The sequence below is a fragment of the Lissotriton helveticus genome, chromosome 7 (genome assembly GCF_964261635.1).
Source record: "Lissotriton helveticus chromosome 7, aLisHel1.1, whole genome shotgun sequence".
NCBI classification, from domain to species: domain Eukaryota; kingdom Metazoa; phylum Chordata; class Amphibia; order Caudata; family Salamandridae; genus Lissotriton; species Lissotriton helveticus.
Genome location: NC_136068.1, coordinates 531,854,829 through 531,875,171, shown reverse-complemented (window position 1 = coordinate 531,875,171; position 20,343 = coordinate 531,854,829). Strand labels below are relative to the sequence as shown.

The following is a 20,343-nucleotide window of genomic DNA, read 5'->3' as shown; positions in this document are numbered from 1 at the left end:
ATATATCCAGTCTTATCTCTTTAAAAATCATTATCAGGCCCGTGATTCAAGTTGATTCGACGGAAGCAACTGAAGATTGCAGCCGATTGGGTACATTATACAAGATGAGTCCCTACGCACGGCGTGTCCCATTACAAATATTTTGTTTCGAAAGGACTTTTATGGTCCCTTATTGCTGCATATAATATGAACAATTTACTCGTTTCTTTTTAGTTAAATGATTTTTCTTTCCCTGGGGTGTTTTTAGCGGTCTTATAATTCATAAATATGTGTAACTTTCCACAATCCTGGTGGTGTAATTATGTTTAATAACTGTGAGCGCAAAAAGACTAAGGAGCAGAAAGCATTTAGTTATCAAATTGAAGTGAAATTGTTGAGATACTAGAAGCTTCGTGATGCGAAGGACCACTTATTCCAGTTCTAGATTTCATTTTTAACCTCATCATCATCAATAAAACTTTGTTCGGCAGCAGTATGGCCTTTTAAAAGTGCATTTACACAAAAAGTTACTCAGAAATACAGTACGATTACATAGTAATAAAGAGCAGGGCTACTTTACATATACACTTTTAAAACGTTACTTAGCCCTTATGTGTTTTTAGTGCATCACGATAAAACCTATTATCAGCAAATACTTTCATAAAAGTGAATATTATACAAAATCAATACTAGGTTAAAAAGAGGATCATCATGTAAGTTTACAAACATTTCTTCCTTCAGGACAGCAAAACCCAGCCCATTTCTACGGCGCCTCTACATTTTTTCTTCTGCGTACAGCCCCTGCTAGAAAACCTGCAAACCCATCACATATCCGGGGTGATGACCGCATTTGCAGATCTATCGGGGCAGGTCTTACTGGTGCAAAATAGCAATTTTTAAGAGGTGAGATATATTTTGACTGTAAATCACTATAAAAACCACAGAAAAACAAAGTACAACAAATCTTGGTCCGAAAAATCATCACAGGAACAAGGATTTAGGGTCCCTGGCTTAGAGAAACCCTTGGGAACTGGGAGACACCAATGAATACAATGAAATCTAAATCTGATTAAAAGAAAGCGATGATGAACATTTTTTTTGGGGATAATCACATTTTTATTAATTTGGAGAAACCAGCAAGAGAGAACAATACCAGCATTGTACACAGTTATCAGTGCAGAGCAAAAAAGTAGCAATAGAGCACCAACATATGAGTTGATCATCAAGGAAAATACATCTCAGTGTCCACCCCGGTCCTTGGTTGTTCTGTGAGAGTATCAATCTTCTATCATCCGACCCATTTACCCCACATTATGCGCAACATTTTTCGGGCATCCCCTATAGCCTCGTACAGGGGTCGTTCTTGTGCTGCGCACCAGTCTACCCCCCTGTGCCAGGGCGCCATGGCGGGCACAGCTGAGTTCAGCCAGTTGGCCGCAATGTCCCTTTTAGCCACTATCAGTGCTGTGTTCAGAAAGAGTTTTTCAGCCCTGGAACCATCCAACCCCTTTGTGATACCCAGGAGCAAATTCGTTGGGTTAAGGGGAGCCTTTCATCCCAGAACCTCAGTAAGCTCTCCCGTCACTGACTCCCAGTAGTGCGCAATTACGAGCAGAGCCATACCATGTGATAGAAATCGGCTTGTGAGTTGCTGCAGCGGATACAGGTGCATTGGGCCGAAGCCCAGCTCGGTGGAGGCGCAGCGGCGTGAGATAAGCAGCATGGAGGTAATCTACCTGAACCAGGCAAAGCCGTTAACGCGTCTCTCCAGTTGGTGTCATCCAAGTACCCGAGCCATCCCTCCCATTTGTCCCTGAGTTGGAATTTTTCTTTCCCTGGGGTGTTAGTAGCGGTCTTATAATTCATAAATATGTGTAACTTTCCACAATCCTGGTGGTGTAATTATGTTTAATAAATGTGAGCGCAAAAAGACTAAGGAGCAGAAAGCATTTAGTTATCAAATTGAAGTGAAATTGTTGAGATACTAGAAGCTTCGTGATGCGAAGGACCACTTATTCCAGTTCTAAATTTCATTTTTAACATCATCATCATCAATAAAACTTTGTTCGGCAGCAGTATGGCCTTTTAAAAGTGCATTTACACAAAAAGTTACTCAGAAATACAGTACGATTACATAGTAATAAAAAGAGCAGGGCTACTTTACATATACACTTCTAAAACGTTACTTAGCCCTTATGTGTTTTTAGTGCATCTCGATAAAACCTATTATCAGCAAATACTTTCATAAAAGTGAATATTATACAAAATCAATACTAGGTTAAAAAGGATCATCATGTAAGTTTACAAACATTTCTTCCTTCAGGACAGCAAAACCCAGCCCATTTCTACGGCGCCTCTACATTTTTTCTTCTGCGTACAGCCCCTGCTAGAAAACCTGCAACCCCATCACATATCTGGGGTAATGACAGCATTTGCAGATCTATCGGGGCAGGTCTTACTGGTGCAAAATAGCAATTTTTAAGAGGTGACATATATTTTGACTGTAAATCACTATAAAAACCACAGAAAAACATAAAGTGCAACAAATCTTGGTCCGAAAAATCATCACAGGAACAAGGATTTAGGGTCCCTGGCTTAGAGAAACCCTTGGGAACTGGGAGACACCAATTAATACAATTAAATCTAAATCTGATTAAAAGAAAGCGATGATGAATATTTTTTTGGGGATAATCACATTTTTTATTAATTTGGAGAAACCAGCAAGAGAGAACAATACCAGCATTGTACACAGTTATCAGTGCAGAGCAAAAAAGTAGCAATAGAGCACCAACAAATGAGTTGATCATCAAGGAAAATACATCTCAGTATCCACCCTGGTCCTTGGTTGTTCTGTGAGAGTATCAATCTTCTATCATCCGACCCATTTACCCCACACTCTGCGAAACTTTTTCGGGCATCCCCTAGAGCCTTGTACAGGGGTCGTTCTTGTGCTGCGCACCAGTGTACCCCCCTGTGCCAGGGCGCCATGGCAGGCGCAGCTGAGTTCAGCCAGTTGGCCGCAATGTCCCTTTTAGCCACTAACAGTGCTGTGTTCAGAAAGAGTTTTTCATCCCTGGAACCATCCAACCCCTTGGTGATACCCAGGAGCAAATTCGTTGGGTTAAGGGGAGCCTTTCATCCCAGAACCTCAGTAAGCTTTCCCGTCACTGACTCGCAGTAGTGCGCAATTACGAGCAGAGCCATACCATGTGATAGAAATCGGCTTGTGAGTTGCTGCAGCGGATACAGGTGCATTGGGCCGAAGCCCAGCTCGGTGGAGGCGCAGCGGCGTGAGATAAGCAGCATGGAGGTAATCTACCTGAACCAGGCGAAGTTGTGTCGAGCCTCTGACTGTTTTGGGAGCCATTAATGCGTCTCTCCAGTTGGCGTCATCCAAGTACCCGAGCCATCCCTCCCATTTGTCCCTGAGTTGGAATAGTGTTTTGGGAGTGTTGTTAGTAAGGGAGCGATAGATACAGGAGATCCCCCCCCCCCCCCCCACCCCCACTCCCCAAATCGCTGGTCATGATCTGTGCTTCAGGCGGGCTATATTCTGGCAGAGAGGTGCCTTCTGAGATATGAGAATTGAGGCTGTGGTGTAGCTGCAGGTACCAATTAAACTGTGAGGTGTGAAGGGAGTATCTGGTCTGAAAATCTTGGAAGGTGCGTATGTGGTTCCCACTCCATAAATCCCCCCAGTTGTGAAATCCCAATGAGATCCCATGCCCCAAAACCAGAGAGGTTGGTGACCTCCTGGAGCTGAGTGTCCCTCCACAATGGGGTACATTGGGTAAGTTTACCTGACCAGCGGATATGGCACAGAGAAACCTGCCAGGCCAAAAGCACCCCACGTGTATACCTCAGGCATAGTTTAGGAAATGGTGTTCCCATACAGCATCCCCTGAATGTTGTGTAGGCCCAGGGTGTACAGTTCCAGGCGGTATGCCGGGCCGGACCATCCTCCCATTAAACCAGTCATGCAAAGTGAGGAGCTGTGTATCTAGGTAGAGAGGTATAGATTAGTCATCCCCAGACCTCCATCGAAGGGCGGAATCCGGCACTGGGCGAGGGCCAGCCGAGGCCTTCGACCTCCCCATAAGAATTTGATAGCCAAGCTGTCCATCTCGCAGAACAATGCGCGGGAGAAGGAGAGGTTTGATTTCTGGAGCATGTAAAGGAATCTAGGCAGAATAGAGCTATTCTGCCCATGGGTTTCAATGGCAGAGTCTGCCATTTGAGGAGGTCAACACAAACCTTTTTCACCAGCGGGGTGACATTGAGTGACCAGGTGAAGTCGTGGAGGAGGGCGACCCAGATCCCCAGGTATTTAAAGGAGTGACGCCGGAGAGGTATCGACTGCCAGTCAAAGCACTCCCTCGAGAGGTGAAGGGGGACCAGAACAGATTTAGTTGCATTCAAGCGCAGGCGGATTTTTGTTTAAAAAGGCTCAGGGCCTGGAGACACTGGGGTCCCGATTGGGCTGGATCTGCTAAAAATAGCAGAACATCGTCTGCGTATAGGGCGATCTTGTCCCCCTCTAAGCCCGGCCACCGCCATCCCATGATGAGTACGTCCGCTCTAACTAGCCTGGCAAAGAGTTCCATCGCCAATGCGGAGGAGGGGCGAGAGGGGACATCCCTGCCTCGTGCCTCTTCTGACGGCAAAGGGGTAGGACAGGGCTCCATTGACTAGTACCCGAGCCCGCGGCTTACAGTATAATGTCTTGACCAGGCTGCGGAAGGCGGACCGAACCCCATTTCGGTCAACACCGCCTCTAGATATCGCCAGCCCACCGAATCAAATGCTTTCTCGAAATCCACGAGAAGAAGGGATAAGTATTGGGTCAGCTGTTGCCGGTTTGCTAAAGCCAGGTGGAGGCGTCTAAGGCAGTGTCTAGTTCCCTGGACGGGCATAAATCTGCAGTGTTCGGGGTGAACCAGCTTGGCCAGGTACAGTCTCATGCGATTAGTCTGGACAGAAGCAAATATTTTAAGCTCCGAATTTATAAGAGAGATGGGGCGGTAGTCAAGACAATGCTACGACGGAGGTTGAGACTTGGGGATCACCATGATGGTGGCTGTGTCCGTCTTGGGGCGGAATGAGCCGCGATCAACCGCCTCCTGATCTACTTCTAGGAGGTGGGGAACCAGCGTGTCTCTGTAGAACTCCTGTGGGAGTCCATCTGGCCCTGGCGTCTTACCGGCAGCCATGCGCGATATGGCATTGTTGATCTTTGGAGTGACCAGGGCGTCCAGCTCCTCGGCCTCTGATTAGCTGAGTCGCCGAAGAGGGAACCGTTCGTGCCGATGGAGCTCCGGGAGTGAGAGACTGGGAGGCCTTGCAGAGTAAAGGTTGGCATAGTATGTGGCAAAACACTGGGCCACTGCCACTGGGGTTCGCTGGGTCACTCTGTTCAAATCAAACACCTCGGGAATAATACGATTGGCCATAGGATATGTGGCCAGACGGTGGAGGAGTTTCCCATTCTTATCTCCCGATCTGTACACTCGGGCCACAGAGGACCTCCACAACAACTTAGCGGCCTCCAGGGAGGCTTGCTTAATCTCATCCCTTAGGAACGATAGCCTCCTATCTTGGGCTGCAGTTCTCTCCTCCGGAGGCTGGGTCTCAAGTAGGACAGCCTGGGCCTCCAGGAGCGCGAGTCGGGAGTCCTGCTTCACACGCTGGAGTTTGAGCTGGTCTTTGGCGAAGACCCGAATGGTGGCCTTACCAGCCTCCCATAGGGTGCCAGGAGAAGGAAACGAGGCCTGGTTGGTGATGAAGTACTGGTGAAGCTCGTATCCCACTTGGTCTCTAAATGTCTTGTCCTGGAGAAACCAGGCGTCTAACCGCCAGATCGGGTGCGAGGAGTCAGGGAGGTTACCCAGCCGGATCCCCACTGGACAGTGGTCCGATAAACCCCTGGGGAGGATAGCGATATCTCGAATTGCTCGGCAGTCCAGGGCTGGCATGAAAACTTAGTCTATTCGGGCATGCATGTAATGGGATGCCGATGTGTGGGTGTAAAATCGAGTCGTCGGGTGCCAAAGTCTCCAAGCATCCCGAGGCCTTGAGCGGCGGCCCAGCTCATTAGGAGATTAAAGTGCATTATGCTAGAGGTTTAGGGGGCCTTAGCAGTGTCAAGGTCAGGGTCCATAACCGCATTGAAGTCACCCCCAATGATGGTCATCCCTTGGGGCAAAGCAGCACCCAGGGTGGTGAGACGCTGAAGTGTGGAGGTCAGCAGGGAGGGGGGAGAGTATACATTGAGCAGGTTCAGAGGTCGGTCCCTAAGGCTCCCCTCCCAGATGACGAAGCAGCCCTGAGGATCATGAGTCACCCATCGCACCACGTATGGTAGGGCACGCCGCACCAGGACGGCCATCCCTCTCGAGCCCCGAGTAAAACTGGAGTGCGAGACTCCGCCATAGCCGTATCGTGCCAGAAAAGGACAGTGATTGCCTACTAGGTGGGTGTCTTGGAGCAGCAGGATGTCTACGGCGTGGCGCTGGGCATATCGAAGGACCGCTGTGCGCTTGACCTTATCTAGTAAGCCATTAACATTCCAGGACATTATGTGGAGCAATGCCGCCCGGCATACTTGTCAGACATAGGGAGAGTGGACAGACAATCGGTCTTCTAGTGTGGGTAGTAGGTGTGGATGAAGCAGTGCATTTGTACGAGGTAGTGGGTGAATACTACAGTGCTGGATTTCAATGCGCTTGCTCTGCTGCTGGAAAGGAATGTTAGTGCATTAAACAGAGAAAACAACCAAAGAACTGGGACAGTGGTTCCCCCCCTCCCCCTTCCCTATCCTTCAGGAACTGAAGCATCTGTCGCCCTAACTAGGAAACACAAAGAAGACCAAACTAAAACGCTTGAGAATGGAGAATCGTGGAGGACCCCTCCTCATAGCAGGATGTTCAATGGTAATGTCCATCGGGAAGTAGAGCACTGTAAGTTTAGGTGCAGCCTCAAGAGTGCAGAACTGGTCGCAGCAAGAAGATCCTGGCAGGCTCAGGAAGGCCCTGTGGGGAGAATCGGGCTATGGGAGAGGTCTGTTTATGCCAGATCCAACAGTGATGGGTGAGGCGAGGTGTTCCTGGGGTCCGAGCGGCCTGAAGAGCCAGCCCTCCGCCCAGCACGGGGCTCTCCCGGAGGCGCTCTGGATGTTGGATGACAAGAGGGACCCAATGGTGAATCTTAACGGGTTTGTTTCTGTCCCCGTCTCCTGCAAGAGCGGTGACGCTGTGGTTAGGGGCAGGCATGCCGCGGCGGGAACCTCTGGCATCACCAGGGGGCGATGGAGTGTCAGTGTTGAGCCGCGTGGGGTGTTCCTCCGTTACCCATTCCCAGGCCTCCTCAGGGGAATCAAAGAAGAGGGTCTTGTTCTGAAACATGACCCGGAGGCGAGCCGGGAAGAGGAGCCTATATTGGAGGTTGAGGGCGTGCATCTTTTGCTTAACCTCCCCAAACGAGCGACGTTGGCCCTGAACCTCTTGAGTGTAGTCCGGGAAAACCATGATCGTTTGACTCTCATATTGGAGGCGTCGCTGCTTGCGGGTTTTGGCCAGAATGGAGTCCCGGTCCCTGAAGTTAAGGATCTGCAGTATTATCGGTCTATGGGGTGCACCTGGTGGTGGCTTGGGTGCAAGAGAACGATGCACGCGCTCCACCGCGAACCACTGGGAGAGGGAACCTTCAGGCATCCATGAGCGCAGCCAGCGCTCGGTGAAGTCAGCCGCCCGGCCCTGTTCCGCTCCCTCCTGAAACCCCACCAGGGGGAGGTTGTTTTGTCGGTACCTGTTTTCGGCATCTTCGGCCCGTCGATGGAGCTCTTGGGTATGCGTCTGGAGGCGAGCAACTTGGTCCTTGAGTTGGTGGATAAGCAGGTTTCTGCCTCCTTAATCCGGGACGTAGCATTGTGGAGGTCTTGCTGGATAAGGGTCATATCGACCCGGACTCCCGCAATCTTGCCCTCCACCGAGGATTGCGAGGTGTGTATAGCTTGAAAGATAGTGGTCAATTCTGTAGCGTAGGGGGTGTCTGTATCCGCCGTTCCTCCGGTCGCTCCAGGGTCCGTAGTTGTGAATCTGTCCATTTTGGTCTGCGTGGTTGGGATTTTGGGGCCCCGATCTCTACCCATGGTGTGCACTGAGCAGGGCGGGAGAGCCAAGCGGCCCTCAGGCAGATTGGCGGGGGGGGGAAGAGAGGAGAAAGGAAGGATGCAGAGAGAGGGGATAGCGGCTACCTGTCCCCTCGCCGCCCGATCGATGGCCGAGACTCGCCCCAGTAGAACCCTTCGGCCCTCCTGCGCGAATCCAAGCGGGGAGATCCCTGCATAAGGCCTGAGCAGGATGAGGGGCAATGTTGGCAGCCAGAGGAGAGGCAGGTCCTCACCCCCCTCGCCGTCCGCGGCGACGGCCGAATCCCTTCAGGAGGCGCCTTTCAGTCACAGACCACAATCGCACACTCTCCGACCCACAGTAGCCACAGGGTAAGGGGCGAATCACAAGCCCTTGCCACCGTCCAAGTTAGCAGTCCATAGGGCCAAGTCCTCAGACTTCACGCCAGCAAGGGATGCAGCTACTTCCACTCCCTTCTCCGGCAGCGCCCCACCAGCAGTACAGGAGCCAGGTCCTTGAGGGATACAGCAGGGTCCCTGGAATGGAGGGCCAGTGATCCGCCACTAGGGCCACAGGAGCCAGGCAGAGACGGGGTTGTGTGGAGTGGGTCCTCCCTCAGGACGCCGTTCGGCTCGCGACCTGCTCCACTCCCTCTCCAGGTGGTCCCCACACCAGAGGTGGGTCCGAGGCCCTCAGGTCAGCGGCTTGTGCTCAATTATTGGGTCCAAAGCGATACAAAAGGGGATGATGGACGGAGCGTTTGAACAAATCAAACACTCACCCCCAGTCAACTGATCTGGGTTTAATCCATCACCATTCTTTAGTTCACTCAGCCACCCCAGTTCAGACATGGCTATATGCAAATCAGTCTGACCCTGTGCCTCGTGGGAACAGTCTAGCCCGAACTGCCAAGCCATGTCTTCCCTGGACCGGAAACAAGCATCCTGGGACCGGTTTCGGATTCATAATCCTCATCAGCCAGGCTATCTTGAATCCAGTGGCCAAGTGAACAAGGGACTCACGTCTGAGCATACCCTGCCACACTTGGGGCGAACAAAGCGATACAAAAGGGGATGATGGACGGAGCGTTTGAGCAAATCAAACACTCACCCCCAGTCAACTGATCTGGGTTTAATCCATCACCATTCTTTAGTTCACTCAGCCACCCCAGTTCAGACATGGCTATATGCAAATCAGTCTGACCCTGTGCCTCGTGGGAACAGTCCAGCCCGAACTTTGCAATTTCACCCCGAGTGGGCTGGGGATGCTCAGACGTGAGTCCCAGGCTCTCCACACCACTGGAGTCATGCTATCCAGGCTGATGAAGGCTGATAGCCAGAAACCGGTCCTTGGATGCTTGATTCCGGTCTGGGAAAGACATGGCTTGGTAGTTCGGACTGGACTGTTCCCATGAGGCACAGGGTCAGAGCTGATTTGCATATAGCCAGTGTCTAAACCAGGGTGGTGTGGAGTGCAAAAAAACGATGGATTTAGGCCCAGATCCTTGTACTGGGGTGAATGTATGACATTGTTCTACATTCTGTCCATCAACTGTGTTTTTTGCAATTATTGGGTCCAGCGGGGACCAAAGCAGCACCGCAGGCCAGGACAGGTAAGCAGGAGTGGTGGAGGGGGCCCAGGACCCTGCGCTGCACGACCCAGCAGCCGATTCCACCTCCCAGCAGGCAGCTCAGAGCATGCGGGGGGGGGGAGGCACCTCTCTGCGCAGTCCCAGCCTCCCCTACTGCTAGTGCACTCACCGGGTCTCCAGGCCTGTGCACATCGGGTGTCGGACGGCCTCTCTTGGAAGACGGGGAACCACAGGTCGCCGGTTGCAGCTGGATCTTAACTGGCAGCAGACGTTTTCCCCGCTGCCCGAAATGTCGGCTGCCACACGGGAGCCAACGGACCAGACTCGGCCGTCTCAGGCCTCCTCCGCTCGCACTCGGGCCACGCTCCATTCAGGCCGGGCCTCACGTCAGGGGCTAGGCGGGAAAGCCCCGGCAACAGGCCGCCAAGGCAGGGTCAGGGCCAACTGGGAGAGGGAGCCTCAGGCCGGCGTCAGGTGGTGGCCAAGCACCAGCTCGATCTAAGGAGGCCTACGGTGCGCCTGAGGGGTGCCTCACCTTAGCTCTACAGGCCACTCCTGCAATCACAGCCACAGGGATAGGGATGTGGGCTGCACCCTCCGGGGAGTGCGTGTGCCACGATTCAGGGCACGTAGACTACCATCTTGTAGGCGAGAGCACCTCGCCGGCGCCTTTCTCGGAATCGCAGGGCTACGGGGCTTTTTGCAGCTGGAAATCAACGTTCGCCAATGCGGTGAGGAAATGGCACTGAGCTGCAAGGCTTGGATGAGACGCAAGGACGGGCGGATCTTGGGCGGATGACAGAGGGGTCCAGGAGCACTCTTTGAGTGCGACCGCCATCCTGACGTGCCAAGTCATGCCGATGCAAATTATTAATAAAAAAACAAAAGGGTTCATCTAAAATCCCAGGGCTTATTATCATATAATGTCTATATAAGTTCATTATTTTCCCTTTCCTGCCTTCTTCTGGTTAAAAATGGTCTCTTAATGTCTTTCACCTCTCAAAGGTGTAGCTGTCTAGGGTGATTAAAAAGTTCAGGGCACCCTAATTCCGTGACCTGTTGTGAGACGTAACCTAACCAGGGAATGTCTGTAGCTCTGTCTAATTTCATAGTCTTCTAATATAATTTGATTTAGGCAGGGTATGGGTCTAGATCATATTTTTAGCCACCATATTATGGTGGCCACTGCTATGCAATCTGAACTATCACCCTTCTTTAATTCTTCATGCACCATAAAAGCAGGGGTACTCAGAGGGACAGCTAGAAGTTTCCTTAGATATTTATTTTCGGCCTCTTGCAACTCATTGACCTCCTTGTAGCCCCAGACTTCACTACCAGACATTGTCATAGGGACGCATTTCTCGTTGAAAACCTTCAATAATGGTAATAAGGGTTTGCTCTCTAGTCTCCTGGCAAAATCGAGTGTTTCTCCCGCTGCTCTTGCTAGGGTATTTTTCTTGAGTGTTCACTGGGCCACCCAAGACACTTTTTCGTCAAAAAGAACACCCAAGTATGGAAAGTTTGCAACATTAGTCAATTCCCCACCTTTAAATAGAAGTGATCGTTTTTCACGCTTTATATTACCAGATGACATTATGTGGTATTTTGAAAAACTGATAGAAAGGTCGAGAGTGACCATTAAATCAATAAAAGTATTAACAAGACGTTTCAGCCCTATAGGTATTCTGGCAAGTAAAACTGCATTGTCGGCATATAAGTGGGCAGGGATGGCTTTTGCGCCTATTCTAGGAGTATCCTTGCAGGCGTTGGATAGGATAGCCCCCAGATTATTAATATAGAGTGTGAAAAAAACTGGAGCCAAAATACACCCCTGCCTCAATCCCCTCTTGACCTTCCATGATTTAGTTAGAGCCATTTTCATTATACATCGCAGAGGCAGTTAAATTAAGTTAACACCAATGCAGGAAGGCCACCAAGTCGGCATCCATGCCTATTTCTAACAATAAGGGCCATAGTTTGGACCTGTTTACTCTATTGAAAGTGGACATTAGGTCCGTGAATGCCATGAACATATGACCTTTTTTGGCAAAAGTTTATTTGCTGATCATCATAAGTAAATTCATGCATTGGTCCACTGTTCCCATGCCGTTTCTAAAAACCAAATTGCAAATCCGACAACACATTGCTTGCTGCTAACTAATTGCTTAGGCGGTCCCAAATTTCCTTTCCCATTAATTTGGCTGCCGAGTCTAATAGGGAGATTGGACGGTAGCATGCAGGATCGTCCCTGGCAACCTTTTCGTAAATAGGTCAAATCACCGCCATAAACCAAGAGTGAGGTGGGCCAACCCTTGTAGCAGCATTGAAAACCCTCGTTGGGATCTATGCTCAAGTCCCAGTGTTCGACTAATAAAGATCCACAGGTACTCCATTGGGCCTGGGCTTTTTGGGCTGAACCGGCCACAATCGCTTTCTGGACTTCGTCCTCCCTAAAACATAGCAAGAGCCACTCAGTGCTGGGTTTCCAGGGTGTGTAAGTTTGTACTGTAACCACCTCAGTGTACATCTGCTAAAAATGGCTGATCCGTCTGTTGGCGGGAATAACACACTCTATTCTAGACAGATATCTATTCTTAAACTAGCATTGGCATAGCCAGTAGATCGCGCCTTTGGGATCTTATAAGGGTTTAGCCATGCAGCACACAAGCTGCAAGGTTACAAACATCAGAAAGTACACTCAGCAGCCGGTCACATTTCATGTATCAGCGGCAGGACCAGAATAATTCCACCCTGCATGCCCTTTGAGAAGGATCAAGCAAGAGCATTAACAGAGATGTGGTGGGTGCGAAGCAGACATGGAAGGCAGCAAGGCAGTGTTGGACGGGTTGAAGGGTGGGTGGATAGGCGTTGGTCAGTGTTGGACAGGTTGAAGGGTGGGTGGATGAGCGTGGGTCAGTATTGGGTGGGTGGATGGGCGTGGGTCATTATTGGACAGGTGGATGGGTGGGTGTGGGTCAGTGTTGGACGGGTTCAAGAGTGGGTGGATGAGCGTGGGTCAGTGTTGGATGGGTTGAAGGGTGGGTGGATGGGCGTTGTCAGTGCTGGATGGGTTGAAGGGTGGGTGGGTGTGGTCAGTGCTGGATGGGTTCACGGGTGGATGGGCGTGGTCATTGCTGGATGGGTTCAATCATGCAACAGGCCACGCTTGGTGTTGGGTGTAGGTCAGAAGGGCATGGGCGGCAAGGCTGGGCGGGTTCAATGCTTCTCATGCTTGACTGTCCCTGACGCTGCAGGCACTGACCTGAGCTCCTTGATGAATTGGCATGGCTTGATGCAGAAGGTTTTTGGTTAGTTTTGCTTGAAATCGATAAGACTGGCGAAGGCAGGTGCTGTTTCATGGGCAGGGTTCAGTATTGAGGTGCAAGGTACAGCGATCTAATGGCTCCAAGCAGCAGGCGACACCACGCTATATGAACACAACAAGACAGTCCTTCTAAGCCAAGCAGTCCTCCAACTGCAGTACATGTGGCGCCTTGAGATAATAACGACTTCTCACGGGTAGACAAACTGAGCCCCTCCCCCTCCTATACCGCACTGCCCCTTCTGCTGCCACCAAAGGCTCACAGACGCAAACGGCACCTACGTCTTCCTCGGTCTCTTAAATAGTTCAAGAGTTCTCAGCAGGTTCATGTGCATACTGCGGAGACCTGCCGGTACCCTTCAGATCACAGTGGAAATCCAAGCACGGTAGCTTAGCGATCAGTCAGCCTTCTACAGTACGTGTCTGCGGTGGAAAGGGTGATCCCACGCTTCCGGGGCACATCTTGATTGCACATGCCGATGCCTACCCGCCCCCCTTGAACCACTAAGTATCGGCAGAGATGCTCCTCCTGCAGAACCTGCAACTGAAACTGGCAGCTCGTGCCATAATGGGTTACGTGCAGGCAGACATTCGTGTCCTCGCGCTTGCATAAGTAGCGCATTCTGGTACTTGTAGTCTTGCTGCACAGTAAATCTGCAAATACTATAACCCAAGCTCTGCTCACTCCGCAAAGAACATTCGTTTAAATCAAATACTGTACAATTTCTGAGGTTGTTAGTAAAAGACCTCCGTTTATTTAGGTATGCTGCTTGACCGCTCTGTTATCGACTATCACCGCACCCATACATCTCAAAACGATGTGTCAGCTTGAATAACAGCCGTCAAGAAAATGAAAGCCAAGCCAGCGCGAGCAGGCACATATAAACAAACGCACGCGCCAAAAAAGTAACTCCAACAACACGTTGGCAGGCAACCGAGCATGTTCCAGTGCCTTGAATAACAGCCTGCAAGAAAATGTAGAAAGTGAAAGTATTTGAAAACGAGCAGCTGCAAAAGTGAATGCGACCACCATCAGTTTCCAATTACCACGAGACAGGCAAATGTAAACCAGCAAAGGCGCAATAATTGGAAACAGATGGCGCAGCTGCTCGCTCCCACATGGTGGAAGTTGTACTTGCACAAGTACTCATTGGAAACAGTGCAGTACATGCACGAGTTTTCCAAAAAGTACAGACCAATTCCAAGAGGTCATCTCCTTAGTAGCGCTTGCGCGCTGCACTTGGCTCGACCTAGAATTTTGAGCTATTTGCCAGGACACTGACCTGATTTAAATCTTCCCATGCCTGTTCCCGTACGATCCTTCATTGATTTTAAGGCCGAATTATACGCTTTCCTACAAGCTTTAATCAATTCTTGATCCCTCAATTTATTTTTTGTGCAACTGTGAGCGCTTTATGGGTTTTAGAGAAATCTGCATTAAACTATTTTCCCACTTAATGGCTCCTTATCTTCCTTGCCCAGTGAGATTTTTTGCAATCCGCTTTGACAGCTTATCGAAAGCTTCTATTACCACATTGCGCTCAGTTTGAGTATCAAGGCACTTGTTAATGTCTTCTTTGCCCTCTGAACACAACTGGTTTAAAAAATCTTTCGGAATGATCTCCAGCCCCCCCTTCCCCCCCTCCCACCTGGCTTTACGAGCCTGTTCTGTTGGGTAAAATTCCTTATTTGCGATGCTCTTTGGCTCAGTTGCCCGGAATACCATTAGTACCTTAGATTCAACAATAATAGGGTGATGGTCACTGTAATCGGTCCACATTAAGCTCACTTTCATTATATTTAGAAGCAAAGGAGCGGATACCACAATATAATCTATAGTTGTACAGCACCCCCTCCCTGAAAAGGAAGGTACCGGCTCTGATTCGTTTGTGTGTTCTAAACAATGTAAGTTATTAGCTACAAATAGGCTTGCTAGTAAAATACCTTGGACTGAATGTTCAAAGTGAACCGGGGAGCCAAATTATTCAGTGCCCCCCTGTCCAGTATACAGTAGGAAGAGCAACAATGGTCATTAAAGTCCCCCATTATAATAATTTCACAATGGGTGCGACTATCCTGTGCAACTGTTGTGTAGTTCCTATAGTACCCTTGCCACACTGCGGGATTGGTGGCAGACTAACTCTGAGCACCCCCACCGCATATGTAGCTTGTTTGCAAATATAGCTAGCTCACAATGCCACTACTGTCTCCTCTTATCAGGGAGAGAATAGTTCTTTGGTAACCTCAGTACATGATAACCCTGATCTCTCAAGATCGCGGAAACAGTGTACTACTTTTCGCTCAATCACTCGTGCTTACTGGTTAGTTCTCAGAGATACACAGAATAAACAGGCTGGGCGTTTCAATAAGTATTTAATGAACAGTTGTTATTCTCATGTAGAATATATGAGCTGTAACAACCACTAGAAAGTATAAGAGATATTTGATCATCAGTATTATGAATATAACAGGAGAATACAGTTCTATCATCTTGCAATAAGCATGAATAGATGCATGAATATATAAAGCAGGATAAAAGTGCACATACTTCTACGATGCAAATCTAGATGTACCTAAGTGTACTTAGCATTGTGAGTAGGTGTGAAGCCAAGAATCTCGCTAGGATTTAGTCGAACCCCATTACCTGAAGTGTGAATATAGGAGCCCTTCTTGGTATCTAGTTGGACACCCCGCAAGGGATTTCAGACAACTGTCAGCTGGAGCGTCTGCATGCAGGAGCCTCAGTGTCTCTGGTCAGTGTGTCGGCCTGGAAGTCTTGGTTACCTCTACCTAAAGCTAGCAAGAGGTGCTATATTTATACAGAAAGTATCTTAGGGCTCCTTTGTCTCGTGTATTAGTCATTGTTGGGTATGAGGATGACGTATAAGATGAACCATGTACGTAGATATGGGGGTAAGGTGGTGTAGCCCCTGCCTGGTTTCCAAGAACCTTATGAATATTCATTCATACTGATATGAGTCTACTGGTGAAGTTATAGTACTCTATTGTTCGGGAAAACCCCTTCTTCTGCACCCAGGATAAAACTACGTAAAAGGTTCAGCCCTTAAAAGGTTTGTTATAGTGTAGTGTAGGGGAACTAATGTAGGTGAAAAGGTATAATGTCACCCCTATAGTAGGGTACCTATATGAAACATAAGACCCACCCCTCTTCCGAATAACCAATAATTATAAAAATGCCAGCGAATTATTTTCATGACTAGATAGTAGTGCATAAAAACATTCATCAATGATCTATGTAAAATTTTGTTTATAAAATAATTTCTTTAAAAATAGTCTAAAAACAGTTAAAAAGGTGAAAGACAAGTAGTTTACACTACGAGAGTCAGTTTGTTTGGAATTTTCACTTTAAAATCCGAAGTCCTAATTGAGTTCGTTTTATATCGGTTGAATTTCAACCAGTGTGAAAAAGGTCATGCTTTTCAGCGAAAAGGTGCCAATTTGTAGGACAAGTTCCAATTTTAGTTATTTAGGAAAAAGAAAAATCCAAATTCCCTCCCAATACACTACGAGCTAATTGTAGATTAACTGGCACATGTATAACGTAGGATTTTCCGATTCCTTAATTGCGATAAATAAGGAATCGCAATTAAGGAATCGCAAAAGCCTATGCATGTAGGAATCGCTATAATGGCGATTCCTAAACATTCCTTAATTGCTACTCGCAAATTGCTAGTCGCAATTAAGGAATGCTGTCCCATTCATTCCTATCGGCCTACAGGCCCATAAGAATGAATTGGAGATTGCATGTGTGCGCAACATAAAACTTTGAAAAATGTACAAAAGTGCTTTTTTCAAAGTTTTAGCAAATTACCATGAAGCTTAACTTCATGGTAATTTGCTACTCCTATTGGCGAATTCACAATTTCTTTGACTTTCATGCATTGCATTTAAGGAATCTCAATTTGGGATTCCTTAAATGCAATCGCAATTTAGAGATTCCTTAAATTGCGATTTTTGCATTTGGGATGATGCATCCCAAATGCAAAAATACCGGTCGCAAAGGGCAGATTCTGAGAATCTGCCCGTTTGCGACCGGTATTTACTTTGACGCAGGTGCCTGTAAATGTCCTGGCTGGGAGACGCAACATCATTGCTGCTTGCTACTACAGGGGACGGTCCGTGTAACACCTCGCAGATGAAGTCGATGGAGCACAGATGATGTTCAGTACTGCCAATTACTGGTGTCGCGGCAGTCTGTGCTGTAGTCGATACCTGGGTACTAGTGGAGGAGCTAATGCTCAACCCAGTCTAAAAAGACTCCTGCGTATTCTCGCGAAATGCAGTCAGCAGTATAGAAATATGCTGGGGACACACCCGAACATGGGACCGCAAGGGTTCAGCCTGGTATTCAAATCCGCAGGTGTGTCCGTCTCAAACGTCATACAGAGGTCCAACACGCATTTGTGACCGCAAAACAGGTGTCACAACAGAGGCTGGTTAGACTAACCTTACAAAGCCGGGTTCAGCAGAAGCGATGATGAAGCTAGTTTCCCCCTTCCTCCTTTGCGGCACCACCTGCGTGTTTGTAAATACACACTCCTCAGATAGGACCCCAGCAGGGGAAGGGAAAAAAGGGAGAAATAAACCAAAACACTGTGGCAGCCAGAAACTATCTACAGCTTGGGTTGAAAGAGTTGTAGACTTCACTCTTATGTCTGTATCTTGTTCCTTAAATAAGAGACACAATAAGCAAGCATGAGACTCCCCCCCCCCCCCCCCCCCCATACCATCTGATGTGATAATCTATATCTATATATATATTCACTGAAAAAACATAGGTTTCAGGCCTTATATAGTTAGGAATTAGCATTTAAAAAACCTTTAAAATTCACTCAAAAACTAAAAAAACTATAAGTTTTAGGGGTGTTATAGTTAGCTGGACATTTCACTCATACAAAACCATTCAAATTGCTCCTATATAGTTAGTTGTACTAACTATATTTCGCGCACCCGCAATCCACTGCTGATGATGTCACATATTACATCATTCATGACATGGTCAGTGACATCACTGATGACATCTCAAATGACATCACTGATGACATCATCCAGTGAATGTGGTTTGCTTCGTTATTTAAATATGCATTATATATATAGCAATTTCCATTGAAGAATGAGTGGATATATAAAAATAAATATTTGGATGGAGGATTTAGTAGCAGTGTAATTGACTGTTTACTTGACCAATTTATAGTGTCTCACTAAATATAGTGGATAGTGACTAAACTGTTTGAATATCTGTATCACTTTGTCGGTTGTTGTGTAAACTGGTTCTCCGGTTGGTTACTAGCTATGTGAAAGTCTGTATTAGTTATTGATTAGTTACCCGAGTATTTGTATGGGAGAGTGAATGTGTGTGTGTGGTTTGGTGGGGGGGTGTGACTGCCCAAAGATGTGTGAATAGTTGATTCACTAGATATATGAAGTTAAAACTACAATGTTCTAACAGTTGTTTGGGTGAGTGAATATCTTTATGGGTGTGGTGATGAGCAAATATATTTCTCAATGGTACATGTCCAACAAACTAGAAAAATAAAAGGCAGTGTATGTGTCAGTTGTATATAAATAAGTATACATTAGACTCAATGATTGTGTGAGTGACTGTATGGATAACTGTATACTTGTAATAATGATTTTATAATTCACTAAGTATGACTTACTATCTAAATGTATAGATGAAATGGTGTTTGTATAAGTGTTTTGCTAAGTAAATATGTAAGTATGATCCATTGTTTGCATAAGTAAGTAGGATGACTTCATATGTGAATAGGATGTGTGCTGGTGTGTAATGTCGATTTAGGTGTATAAGTATTTTTGATAGTGTTCTATTGTTTATTGACAGCATGTATGAGTGAATCTACAGGTAAGTGATTAGATGTGTGTATACATCTATGAATCACTGAGTGGGTTTTTAGATACTTGTATTGCTGTAACAATGGATTCAAATATGATACTCGGTATTTTACAAAGAGTGATGAAAGATTTTACTAGTGTATGAAAAGGTGTATGTGATTGTCACGTGGATGATGTCATCAGTGATGTCATTTGAGATGTCATCAGTGATGTCACTGACCATGTCATGAATGATGTAATGTCATCAGCAGTGCATTGCGGGTGCGCGAAATATAGTTAGTACAACTAACTATATAGGAGCAATTTCAATGGTTTTGTCCGAGTGAAATGTAAAGCTAACTATAACACCCCTAAAACCTATAGTTTTGTGAGTGAATTTTAAAGGTTTTTTAAATGCTAATTCCTAACTATGTAAGGCCTGAAACCTATGTTTTTTTCAGTGAATTTCAAAGGTTTTTTAAATGCTAATTCCTAACTATATAAGGCCTGAAACCTATGGTTTTTTCAGTGAATTTGCAAGGTTTTTTAAATGCTAATTCCTAACTATATAAGGCCTGAAACCTATGTTTTTTTCAGTGCATTTTAAAGGTTTTTTTAATGCTAATTCCTAACTATATAAGACCTGAAAGCCCACCAGGAATCTCCAGTATGCGCCAGGGGACTGCATTGCAGAGAGGTGTAATGAAGCCACGCCCCTTGTTACACCTCTCTGCAACGCAGCCCCCGTGCATGTTTGAAGAGGGGGAACTAATTCCCCTTGCATACTGGGGGTCCCTGGGGGCCAACTAGCCCACCAGGAGACTCCAGTATGCGCCAGGGGGCTGCATTGCAGAGGTGTAATGAGGCCACACCCCTTTTCACACCTCTCTGCAACGCAGCCCCCGTGCATGTTTGAAGAGGGGGAACTAATTCCCCTAGCATACTAGGGGTCCCTGGGGGCCAACTAGCCCACCTGGAACCTCCAGTATGCGCCAGGGGGCTGCATTGCACAGAGGTGTAATGAGACTATGCCTCTTTTTTACACCTCTCTGCAACGCAGGCCACTGGCGGGTTTGCAGAGTGGGGACTAATTCCCCTTGCATACTGGTGGTCCCTGGGTCATATCTGCCCAAACGCCAAAATTCCGAACGATTGAAAATGACTTTTCTTGAGAAACATTTGGATTTGGATTATCATGTCCTATACTTTGGAATTTTTGAAAGACTGACTTTGAGGATGCTATAAATTACTCAAGTCTGCCCGAATTGTGTGGGTAAAATTGATACCTAGTCACTTTGAATAAGAATGTACTTACGTCTCGTCTAACATTTGGAAGAAATATCTAGTTATATGACAACAGGATACAGACATAACTTGAAGGAAATAAGAACGCCCTGAAGAAGTTCTGTTGTACAGAACGAAACGCGTCAGCTGGCTGTGGTACATAAACTTAAGGAAAATAAAAGCATTTG

General features: G+C 47.4%; 1 protein-coding gene across 4 annotated transcripts in view; it reads left to right on the top strand.

Moving 5' to 3' along the window:
* The window catches only part of LOC144768719 (up-regulator of cell proliferation-like), a 583,220-nt gene that overhangs the window by 480 nt on the left and 562,397 nt on the right, over positions 1-20,343 (top strand). The gene's annotated exons all lie outside the window — the stretch shown is intronic.